This window comes from Balaenoptera acutorostrata, chromosome 8 (assembly GCF_949987535.1).
Source record: "Balaenoptera acutorostrata chromosome 8, mBalAcu1.1, whole genome shotgun sequence".
Classification (NCBI taxonomy): domain Eukaryota; kingdom Metazoa; phylum Chordata; class Mammalia; order Artiodactyla; family Balaenopteridae; genus Balaenoptera; species Balaenoptera acutorostrata.
The window spans coordinates 54,680,168-54,692,612 of NC_080071.1; the positions used below are offsets into that span (position 1 = coordinate 54,680,168).

General features: G+C 39.6%; 1 protein-coding gene across 8 annotated transcripts in view; it reads left to right on the top strand.

Moving 5' to 3' along the window:
- The window catches only part of SLC39A10 (solute carrier family 39 member 10), a 97,406-nt gene that overhangs the window by 23,850 nt on the left and 61,111 nt on the right, over nucleotides 1-12,445 (top strand). Inside the window, exon 1 of one of the 8 annotated variants that reach the window (XM_057551039.1) lies at nucleotides 7,707-7,824. The exons of 2 other annotated variants lie outside the window; for them this stretch is intronic. The gene's annotated coding sequence lies outside the window, so the exon portion shown is untranslated. Of the gene's footprint in view, nucleotides 1-7,706; nucleotides 7,825-8,612; nucleotides 8,978-12,445 lie in introns of those variants that run through there. 5 more of the 8 variants (XM_057551040.1, XM_057551043.1, XM_057551044.1 and 2 more) reach the window with 5 other exon arrangements.

The window sequence follows — 12,445 nt, forward strand, 5'->3', positions numbered from 1 at the left end:
ATATTAAAATCTGACTAGACTTCAAGTTACTGACCAAAGCACCTTTGATCAAGCAGCATGTCTTTTGAACAGTACCCATGCAAAAAAATGGGAATGGGCTTGAGAATACTTTTTTGCATATTTAATATTTCTTTGTTGACTATCAATAATGTAAGACTTTGGAACATCAGTGCCTGCATATAGTAAATGCTCTAACTGCTTGTTATGATTATTATTAGTCAATTATTATTATCATTTAGTATTTTGTTATTTAGTATCTTGGCTCTCTGTGCAGCTTCTAGAGAAGAAGACTTGAAATGCTTCAAAAGACATTCTTTGACAGATACTAAATTTGGAACATAATTGCAAAGAGATTATTTTCTAAGTGATCATTATAGTTTTCCAATTTGGTCCTCATTTCAGTAGCACAAATACCACCTGGCCTGATACAGGTGGTCTAGCCCTCTGAGCCAATTTAATATCACACACACAGATTCCGAACTTTTAGGCTTTCTGACCTTGTCTTTCAAACTTCCTTAAAAGTCCTAATGGACACAATTATATGTTGGATCTAGTACTTAATTTGGGGGAGCCATTCTCAAGGATCTAGTGTTTGATCTAGTCTTTGGATGGACTGGCTAATTCTCCAGGGTTTTCGTAGAGAAGAGCAAGTTGGAAATTTTGATAATTCTGTTGATACCTATCAATTTCTATTTCCTACTCCCTTATAACTATACAGTTATAAAAGGAAAATTAGGACATAGAAGACAATACAGGTGATTCATAACATTTCTCTTTGATAATAGCAAAGGTGCAAATATTTCCCAAGTGTGGTTCCTATTTAATAAAAAGGTGTAGGGAAAAAACCCAAACTATCTCTGCTACAGAGCTTGGTTATTCCGCAATCAATATCAACTGGAAGGGTGAGGATACATTCCACTTACATTTCTAACATTGCTAATGAATCAGTTATCTTAAAATAAAAATGTAAAGAACTGGGAAACATACAGGAAGAGGCTCATGCTAAAACCATACTCAAAAGTAGCCACTCTGTTTTATGTAAATTCTAGAGAGTTCAAGTAAAGACTAATAACAGTCACACATGCACATGTGCAATTCTCTATAAAGATATTTGTAATGTTTGTCGTGGACTCACTCCACCCTTAGAAGATAAAAGGCTTTCATACGAGCACACATTCCGGGTCTCTCGGGACATTGCCCACGCACAAGGTAGAATAGGAGACACATGGTTTCGGTATTCTTCATGTAGAAGCCTCAGTTTACCTGTGCCTACAGTGAGCCAGGGAGAGTGTGAATGAAGGGGATTTGGTCTTGGACTTGTATAAAGCTGGGAGTGCCATTAGCATTTTTGCTGCCATAGCAACCCATATTATCTCGAACATAGCACTTATCACTCTGTACTGTAATTGTCTCTTTAATTACCTCCCTGACTGGACTGTAAACTACTTAAGGACAAGAATCATATTTTGTTTGCCCTCATTTTCCAGCTACATAGTGGCTTGCACATTAATGGAGCACATACTTTTGCCTGTAGGTCTTTTCATCCCTTAAAACTTGCCTTTTTTTCCAAGGTAGACTTACAGAGGAGGTAGATTCATCTAAATCCAAGGACTGCAATGAACAGTCCCCTAAATGAATTTCAGTTTAAATCCCCTAAATGAATTTCAGTTTAAATCTGCTGGGATATATTTGCCTGCACCTGACCAATTCTTCATTGATTAGCACATTAATAGCTCATATTTATATGACTATGATCAAAGTCATTAACATACACCTGATTCTGCCTAATTTTTAATATAACTTTACTGTTATAAATAAATACTTGAACAACGACATCAAATCACCATAAAGAGGGGAAAGCTTTCATCTAAATGTGTAACCAGATTGGCTAATTAACATTCTAATTTAAGAGACTGTGGCATAAACATCTCCCTTGGAATTGATTCAAGCTAGTCAAGCTGAAAGATAAAGCAAATGTTCACATTATAAGTATCTTTAAATGTTTTTACTCTATTCTCTATTCCATTTAAAATTTTCATTGACCTGTGACATTTACAGCCTGGGAAGCCACCACTTTATGGTTCTACTATTTTTTTTTTAACTACCAACTTTTGCAGAGAAAGTATGTAGATATTCTCACAAAAATTGGGACCTGCACACGGTCTCTAGATAAGAAGCAAAGTAATGTAAGGATTAAGAGCATAGCCTCTAGAGCCAGACTGTCTGGACTGGGGTCCTGGTTCTGCCACATGCTAACCACCTCAGTTTTCTTCATCTATGAAATGGGCATAGTAATATCTACCTTGCAGGGCTGTCATAGGAATAAAATTAGTTACCATATTTAAAGTATTTAAAATGGTGCCTGGCACATTTTAAACCATATACCTTCATGTGTTTAGGGTGGGGAGAAAAACTGTGAAATGTAGCTGCTTAGAGAAAGCAACTATCCTTGTAATTGGAATGAAATTTGAATGCGATGAAATTATTAGAGCCTGTAGATGAGCTCTACAAGAAAGGTAAGCATGCAGGTTGTTAACTGTTGGGCACTGCCAGAATCATTCCTCACGAAGTATTAGGAAGTTTCTAAAACTTGTAAAGATGTGTGCTGGTAAGTAGAGGTGATTTATGGGATTCTGTGGAGAATGCAAAAGTGGCTTATTCTAATAAAAATAAAATGATTTGAGTTTTACTTAGAAACAGTGCAAGAAAAATTCAGAAATCCCTACAAGCTTCTCTTGTTTTGACAATTCATTTATTGCCTTCTCTAATATTTAGAATTTTGCGGCCTTGTTGCTGTCAGATTTTTAATAAATAAAGGTAAGCAATATTTGTTACGATAAACCAAGTGTGTCTTGGTTTTAAAAGATGTACTTGTTTTCGTAAATGTCATTTGTGAAATGAGTCCCATTATTAATTATCTTGGAAGCCCTAGGCAAGATTTGAAATTTGCTCTCATGTGGTGACATTTTAAAATGAATTTTAAAATGAGTTTATTAATTTAACTATTTACACAAATAAAAAAATTGTTTTAAAAAATGTTCTAAAAATATTTACATGGTAACTTGTTAATTCATTTCTATGTTGATAATTTTTATTAAATTGAACCATAACCAGCCACAAATATTCTTCAAATCTGTAATATTCATGTGGATATTTATGTTACTTCTTTATTCCTTTGGAATAAGAGTTAAGGTTTGGAAAGTTGATTTCCACTGTGCCTCCAGAATTTCAAAAGATCCAAAACGGCTGCCTGTCGGCAAATAGGCCCCCTTGGTTGGTACAAGTGGCTGCTTACCAAGCCTACTGTTTTCCTTCTTATTAGTATTCTGTGAGTGAACAAGGCTGGCTGGAAGCAAGATTGAGAAGTTGGCAATTTGTCCATTTTTCCTTCTGTCCCCTTGTAACACACTACCCTTAAGAAATGTGGATACTCAAATTTTCTCTCTTCTTAAAAATTCCTCTTTAGAAAAGACCAGAAAAAAATATATTCTCAAAGCAGTATAGATAAGTAATAAAATGGTAGTAACTTCCCTCAGGGTCAAAGTCTCTTTGGTTTCAAGGCCCAGAATGGAATTCTAAATGTGGAATTCCAGGGATTGGTGAGAACAACAGAGTAGGTTTGAGGGAGGAGCTTTTCTGGCAACATCATGTGGTCACATCTCTTGTTGGCCTGTTATCCTTGCTCTAGCTCTGAGCTTCTTGATTTTGTTTATTCTTCTGAGTGGGTCTTCCCCTTTCTCCTAGACTAGGTCTCATTCCTATTTTGAAAGGACTTGCCACGGCGAATCAGAGGCTCGAATCTAAGCTTCTCCATTATTGTCTTTCTCCCAGTAGGGATGTCTAATGCTAAGGGCCTTTTGTTTGTATTGCAATGAATTGAAACTAAGGGATCTGGCTAGTCTAATGTTAGCATCATGTAGGCAAATCATATAGAAGTTAATTTTCTACCCTGCTTGAATTGTTGTTTTCATTGTTTCATTTCTCTAATCTATCTTTATTTCTGCAGAGAGCCTGAAACTCATTTTATTGAATAAGCCTACCAACTCAAAATGATCTCACTTGCCAGGCATGTCAGTCAAATTTGTCTCTCACCAGGGTGGGATTGGTCCTTCTCTCCCTGCCTTTGTGTACCCGTTTCAAAGTGGTGGGCTCTCTGGATGAGGGCCTTCTCCATTTCATGAGTGCTGCTTTTTAGAAAGAGATGCAAGGGCAGCTGTGCTTCTCTCTGAGAACTTCCATGTAAGCTCTGAAGGCCTGTTTATCTTCATTTTAGGAATGGCAAGTCTTTAGAAGAGATGGGGCCATAATTTCTCAAGGGATCAGAAAAAGACTGCCCCACGGGCCTCACTTCCCATCCTGACCATGGGGTTGACATGTTAGTGTCACACAGTGCCACAGGCCTCAAAGAACAGGGAGGAGGATGTAACTTTTATATTTCTCTGGCTTCAGATCTAATGCTGGGGCCTTAATTTCCAGGCTAAAATATGTAGTCTCTGAAAGTGAATAGGCAGTTGTTAATTTTGAGGCCTAAATTTAGAACATATTCCTGAGGTCTTCTTTTCCCAATTCTTTAACACCTATTCCTGGTATTTAGCACTCTCCACGTCAGGGCTATATATCAATATAATTTAGTCTTCCTTCTCTAGGTATAAACTTATCTGAACCAAACTGTTTTGGCCATATAAAAATCAGTTTAAACTGAACATGGATTTAAGGAGGTTTCATTACCTTTGATTGTTACTAATCTTGATTCATGGAAAGAACTACTGAGCTTGAAAGGTTTGATTTCTCAGAAGCAGTCATGTTCTTAATAGATTTAATTAAAGGCTGTTAACTTTGTTGTGTATGATGAGAATTTTCTCCTCTATTAGAGGGAAAACCAAGTTTATGACACAGATTTTCTTTATTCACAGCAAAAGATTGAGGTATGAAGTATGGTTCTTATTTCCTCTATTTATGGTAGCTGGTTCTTTTCTAACCCTCTGAGGTACAAAAAAAGCCATTGGATTTATTATATCATGCTTCACAAAGGTAGATTGGTCATGCTTAAAAGTTTAGATATGTGAAATAAAATTGTGACTGAAGCAAAACAAATGAGAGGTAAACTATTTACACATAATTCAATACTTTCTCTTCCCCCCATATGTTGCAAATCGTCTGTACTGTTTTATAGTTCAGATGAGCTTCTTTATGAATCACATGAGATGACTGGAAAAAAAAAGTCTGACCTTTCAGAAAGCTCCATGATTCTAACATATTAGAAATTCCTTACCCTAAAACTGGTGTAAAAATAAAACATATGTTATAGTGATATTTTTGCTGCACTTTCCATTGTTTACCTCAGCAGGTGATTTTGAGTAAGGCTGGAAATCATTTTCTGAGATTCCTTTTTCCAACAGGAAAAGTAATACTCTAGTTTGCAGCTCAATCATTATCCTACCGAGTAATTTTGCTCGAAGTCCTGCCCTAATCAGTGTGCATATACTTGATCATATATGATGTTTGAATGAGTATATAAAAGTGGTAGAAAACAGTCTATTTTCAGTTAGATTACCCTATAGTTTTATGCACGGATGATATTTAAAATACGTAAAATTAATAAAGCATAAGCACCAATAAATTAGAATGGAAGTCTTTGAGAAGAGTTGGGTGGGTCCTGCGGTTTCTTTCTTAGCCAGGCATTAACCTTTTAGTTCCTGAAATGTGGGAGGTCTAGGGAATCCTGAGAGAAAGGGCTGGCACAGGGATGGGGATCACGGTGGAATTCAACTCAGAGCTGCAGCTGTTGACCAACTTGTATATTTCAGTATTAGATCAATGGTTCTCTGTACCTGTGTGTACCAGCTGAACATTATTAGACTTGTAAATACATAATTAAAAAGCAATGAGGGTGTCAGTGCCCTAAAATATAAGGAATGTAAGTGCTATATTTTATTGAAATTTAGGAGCAAAATATCACATGTATTTTAAAGTTGCTGAAATAATATGTTCAATAAAATAATTATGAGCCTTAAAGTATCGGGGTAATTTGGAAGCTTTTTATGCTTTCGACCCAAAAGACATACTATATTTATATTGATTTTATGAAATCTAAAGACTTTAGTTCTGATTTTATAAAATCTAAAGACTTAAGAATAAATGTAGACCAATTCCCTTAATTTATCCATGAATCTGAGGACCGTGGCCATTGTCTTCCACAGTTAGTGACCATGGTGAGACCTGAAACTAGGACTCAGACTTGATCTCTTTCCTTTATACCTCAGGACTTCTCCCTTTCCCTAATAGCAGCAGTGGAAACCGGCAGGAGTGAGATCGATGGCTTTTCCAAACAAAACCAAAAAAAGGGATATGAGAAGCTGAGTAGCCTGGCAGTCAGTAGGCATTTATTGAGCACCTAAAAGATGTTTTTTGTAGAGATACAAAACAAAAAACAACCTTCCTTCATGAAATATGCAGAATAGCAGGAATATGTAGCCATACTAACTGGGTTTGGATCCCAACTCTTCTCCCTACCTGTTCTGAGGTCTTAAGCAAGTTATTTCTTGTGCCTCATTTCCCGGTGTAGGATAATAATACCTACCTCGTTGTGTTATGAGGATGAAAGTAATATACATGTAGAGCACATAGGAAGTACCTGATATATAGTAAAGCTTGCTATTACTATTGATCATGGTTTTATGCACTCTGCTAGACATCAATAAGGCACGCCCAGGACTCTGGCTGGATACAGAAACAGGCACGCCAGACAGAATAGATAAGCCTCACCATGGAGATCAAATAAGTGCCAAGAAGCAGGGTAATGGAGCAAAGGGAAAGTGTCCAGAGCCACCTTCTAAGAAAGTACGGGCTGTGAATTGATTATGAAGAGGAGACAATTCACATGTCAGGTATGGTGTGAGCAAAAGAATGGAAAGCAAGAATGACCACCATGTGGTCAGGAATCCATGGAATTGCTGGGCTGGATCGGGAGGTGTTGCTACTGGGTGTTAAGAAGTAATGAGTTTAGCAGTAGGAGGTGGTGGAAAATCTTGGAAAGTTGTCAAAATCCTCGAGAATTCCTCTAAGTGTGTGACATGCTCTCTGGACTCAACTTCTTCTTTTCGGCTTGTAAGGCCCACAGGAAGTGCTCTTCAGAATAAATTGGGAGGAGGGAGAACTATGCAAAATACCTCGCACTTAGCACTAAATCAGTATTAATTCCTTTTTCCCTTCAGAGACTGAAAGGTTACTTTAATAAAGGGGAGGGATTAAATTAACGTAGATGTTTAACTCTTGTACAGATAAACATTCTAATTTATCCATCTGAAATCTTCTGGCTTAAGCGTTTGCGTTTAGAGTTTCCCTTACTCATCCGCCTCGCCCGGGCCGCAGCAACCGACAGGCAAAGCCGGGAGAAAAGGCGAGAGGTAGAAGAGCGCTCCACGCATGCGTTAGAAGCCTCCCCAACTACCCCGCGGCGTCTTTTCTTGGAACAAAACTAGCGCGGAGCCGCGGAGCTCCGCAGTTTGCGTAGACTCGAATTTCCTATTGCTCTCACGGTCCGTGTGGAATCCACGAATGGTGCAGTTCCGCTACGCAAGTTGCGTTATTCGAAGTGAATGGCTGGGTGGTGAGTGTACGCCCAGAGCGTAACACCCATAGGCGGACGGGGTGCGGCTGCGCAAGGACCTGAGTGGGCCGTGTACGCCGCTAGCGTAGCGTGGTGTCTGACGCTCGGGTCTCCGCGACGCAGTTGGCGCAGCCGGCTTTGGTGAATACACGATTTAGTGCAGCCGGGGTTTGGTACCGAGCGGAGAGGAGATGCACACGGCACTCGAGTGTGAGGTAACTATAAAACCCCGATTTGTTTACATTCCCTCCCCCAGAACCGGCCCCATGCGCGGCGGAGACTGCGAGTCCCGGGACGGCGGGGTGGGGGTAGAAAGGGAGACAAGGACCGGGGAGTCGGGGCTGAGTCCCTCGGGAATCCGGGCGCTGGGCTTCCCGCAGCTGCTGCTGGCGGCGGCGGCGAGCCGGGCAGAGTGCGCGGTGGGCTGCGCGTGGGGTGCCGCCGCTTCTCGTGTGCGCTCTGGGCTGCCGCGGGGTTAGCGGCCGGGGAGCCCCCGCCCGGCGCGCGGGACCCGCGCCCCACTTAGCCCCCTGCTGAGGCTGGGGGCCGCGCGGAGAGTGGGGGCAGTGACCACTGGGCAGAAGGTGGCGGTTGGGGGGCTGCGCGCGGGCGGCCTGGGGGCCGAGGGTGGCGTCGCCGCCGGAGGCGGGGACGCCGTGGCCCGAGGGTGGGAGGATCCGCAGTCCGGTCTCGGCGGCGAACACCCCCGATTCTTCCTCTCGCGTGGTCCTCTGCGGTGTATCACGGTGACCCCGGGATGGAGCCTGGGCGCCGCTGTTCCGGCCCCGGGAGGCTAACGGACGGTGGCGCCTGTGCTCCTACAGCGAGAGGCCTCGTGGGAGCTTGCTTTCTCCCAGACCAACCGAAAAGCCGAGGCGGGGCGCGGGGGAGTTAATATTGAAGCCAGCTGGGGTCCCTGGAGCTGAGGGCTCGGGTTGGGCTGGGGCTGGGTCGGAGGGGGAGTTCGGGTGGGCCGGGAGGTGGCGCGGCAGCCCAGGCTTTGTTCCTGAAAGCTCTTTGGCGGAGAGCGATGGGGGGCCTTGCTGCGGCAGTACGTCGGGGAACCTTCGCGGCCCCCTCCCCGGGTCTAGGGATCTGTTCAACTCCTTGCTTCTCCCTTGGGACCTCTGAGTGCCCAGGCTAAGAAGGGGGCCTGGTGAGGGCGCAGGCGACATGACGTTGGAGGTCTTCCTGTGGCTTCTGTAAAGAACTGTTCACGTGGGAGCCTGTCCACATGGGCTGTCTTTATGAGCTGGGCAGGAGGAAGAAGCAGGCTCCGCAGCCCTCAGCTGGGGGGGGTCCTTCACTCAAGTCCCTGTTTTAAGTAATAAAGAGTGACATTAAAGCACATAACTTAAAAAGAAGATGGTAGGTTATACTGTGTTGTTTTTTTTTTTTTAACTTTCATTTAACGTCTTTTACGCTGTTCAGTTCTCTAGTTTTACCTTGGAACTGAGTCATTCTTGGAGCAAAACAAGCATGTGACAAGTTGGCATTTCATTTGTGTGGGTTTTTTTTTTTTGGATGGGTATCTAAATTCTACGTAATTAAGAACAAGCAAGTAATACATGGGAAAAGCTGGAGATTTAGAATGTAGTTGATTGTAGTAATGCAGTTGAAAGCCTTAAGACTTGTGTACTGTTTTTTGTTAGGACTTAAAATTCTACAAATTTTAAGTATCTTGAGGCAGTCTCTTGCTCTAGACTTTGGGGTCCACACCAGACATCTTACATCCCTACATGTGCTGAGTACTCCCATAGGAGAGAGAAATAGGTAGTATCAACGATGAGTGATTTGAAGAAAAGAAAATAATAATGTACTGGAGGGACTTTTAAACTTTTTTGTATCATGAAACTCAGAATGATGAGTTTAAATGTATGGAATACGTAGGATTACAAGAGAAACCAGTTGTATTGAAATATAATTACCAAAATGTTAAATATTTATGATGAAGTAATTCATGCTTTAGTAAAGCATTAAATATCAAGAGTAGTGGCAGGTCTAATGACTAATTTCAAACTAGTGAGGACTGTAAATGATCTTTATAGGATTTAATTTGAATGATTTATATTAATCGTGTCAGGTGCTGCATATTACCGTGCTTTTTGCCAACATTTATAACTGACGGGATAACTAAATTTCAGAGATCAATTAAAATTAGATCTTTCTTCCGTATCCAAATTAACAAACCTGAATTCTTTACACAGCCCCCTGGTTAATAACCCCTGTGTAAGAATGACTTTGTGCTACTTTAAAAGAAGTGGTTAACTATGAGGTGACATCGATAATATATTGCATGATAACCTTTACTTATTCTTCATGTTAATTTGTGTTCTACTAACAGATAGCTTAAAAGCCAACACAGTTCTTCCCCTTTTTTGAGCATTTGATTTGAAGTACTTGTAGGAGGCCTCAAGTCTGGTATGCAGGTACTAGCCTAGGGGGTGTTTTTGTTTGTTTTTAAACAGATTTATGTAGAATACAGGGTATAGGTATTATAACAAGGGAAATTATTCAACAACAGGAATGATCATTTGCTTTTAATTAAAGCGAATTTACATTGTTACTATTCTATTCCCCACCTCTCCCCCACTTCCTCTACCCCCAGTTTTGGCTGTTATTGGAATGAATGTACAGGTTTGGAGTGAGACTTAAGGTTCAAAACTGACCCATTATTAACTAGTGTGGTTACCTTGAGCAAGTTGCTTTATCTTAATCTTTTATCTGTGAACTTGAAGTACTAGAAAAACCTACCTCATGGGTTTACTGTGACCTTGAAATGACATAATGAACTAAAGGGCTACAGATAATTCATTTTACCTTCTTTTCTGCATACAGACGTTTCAGTTCTTCATTGGTGGTTGAAGGACTACTTTCTGTCTTGATTCCAGAATGAGGTTTAATGGTCTCTACTAGGCCATTGCGGGGATACAATTATCTTGCTGTTGTTATTCATATGTAATAATCCATAGAATTTTTTCTGCTTTTGCATTTTCTAACTTATAATTACATACATATATCTTGTTTTCCCTGCCAGACTAAATTCCTTGAGGGACACACACTCCACAGCTTTTTGTCACATAGTGCTCGTTACACCTTATTCAGTGAATGTGCAAAGCTTGGTTGTCAAGCTCTGTAATCGAGTTAAAAATGTTAAATGAGTGATACAAAATTTAAATTCAGTATTACCCAAGGAAATATTAATACTTTGGATTTTGATATGTCAGCTCTTGTCTGTGTAGTGGTTACCTCAAGAATGGAAATGCTCATTTTTAAAAAATTTTATATCGAAAGGACTTTTATCATGAGTGCATTTTAAACGTATTCATAAGATGCAAAAGAAAGTACACAGTAGGAAATGGAAAAGAAGTGCAGGTAATCAAAACAGAAAGCTAGTTTTTTTCCCTTATAACCCTATAAAGTCATCTTTCATTATAAGTGTAATTCTCATGAAAAATATACTAACTTTAGCTTTTAAGTTTACAGGTTAGAAGAGTGCTCAGTTTGTCCCAACAGTTTGATGCTGCCCCCTAGTGTTTGATTCCCCTTGAAGTTTTCATGCACTTACCTTCTTCATCTTCACCTTTTCCTAAAACAAGACTATTTAAGTTACAATTAGATTCCTTAGTGCTATTTATCTAGTCTACCTTGAGATTTCCTCCAGCTGGTTAGTGTTACTAATAAGAGTCATTTTGAACTGGTTAACTTTGATTGCTTTTAACCCTAGTTTTCTGAATGGGGGTGAGTTTGGGTGGAGGTAGAACAGTATAAGGCCAAGTTTCCTTGCAAGTTATGTTGGGGGGGGGTTTCAAACAGGAAGAGGGCTATATATTAAATGTGTATCTTTGAGGTTAGCTTTGCATACGAATAGGAGCAATTACTTCAGTCTGGGCTGCTTCTGGCTTAATTTAGTCCCATATAACTTTGTGTTGTCTCCACTGTACTGAAAATGTTAAAATCACGTGGTGAGCTTTTTTTTTTACGTTCAAGTGTTTTGGAACTTTGACTTTTATAGAACGATTTTTGAAAAACAGAGCCTCAAGGACCTGTAATAACCACAAGATTTCCCGTAGTCATTTATGTAAACTCAAGATTTCAAATTATATCAGTTATCAATATTCCAAACTTTTCATTTTCATTATTTTCCTTTTTTTTCATTATTTTCTAATTATAAGTTTTGTGACTAGACCACACAATGACTTTTAGGTTTTTCCAAAATAAGCAAATATATTCTTGACAAATATTTACTACAATCAGAATATTCAAAAGTGTGTTCAGTAGGTATGAAGGCAATTTTCAACTGAAATTGTAAAGCTTTAAATAACAATAGCATTATTGAAATTATTTCCAACTGCTTAAGAGACCACACTTTTAATGTTCAGAACACAATAATTTATTGTCATAGCACATCATAGCACAATGTGTCATAGCACATTGTCATAGCACTATAAAAAAATAGTGTCAGATTCTATTATCAGAACATAAGGTTTTCTTTTTTTGTTGTTGCCAGATATAAGGATTGGATATTTAATAGACTTTTAATGTTAAAAGATGTTATTAGAATGGCATGGTGGTTACAGGTTTGTAAGTATAGGGATAAAATCTAAAATCTTTTTCAAGTAGTGTTTCAATTATTTTCATTAGGAGTTAGTGGTAGATGATTTTGTAATTTTATAGTTTACATTTACCCATTATATTGTATATTTTACTGCTGAAAGAGAAGGTATCAGGTAATTGTTCTTGCGTTAACATTTCTAACAATGGTGTTTACCCTTAATGTGTACACTGTTTTGGGGGACCATCCATCCCATTCAGAAAAGAGGTTTTTGGGGATTA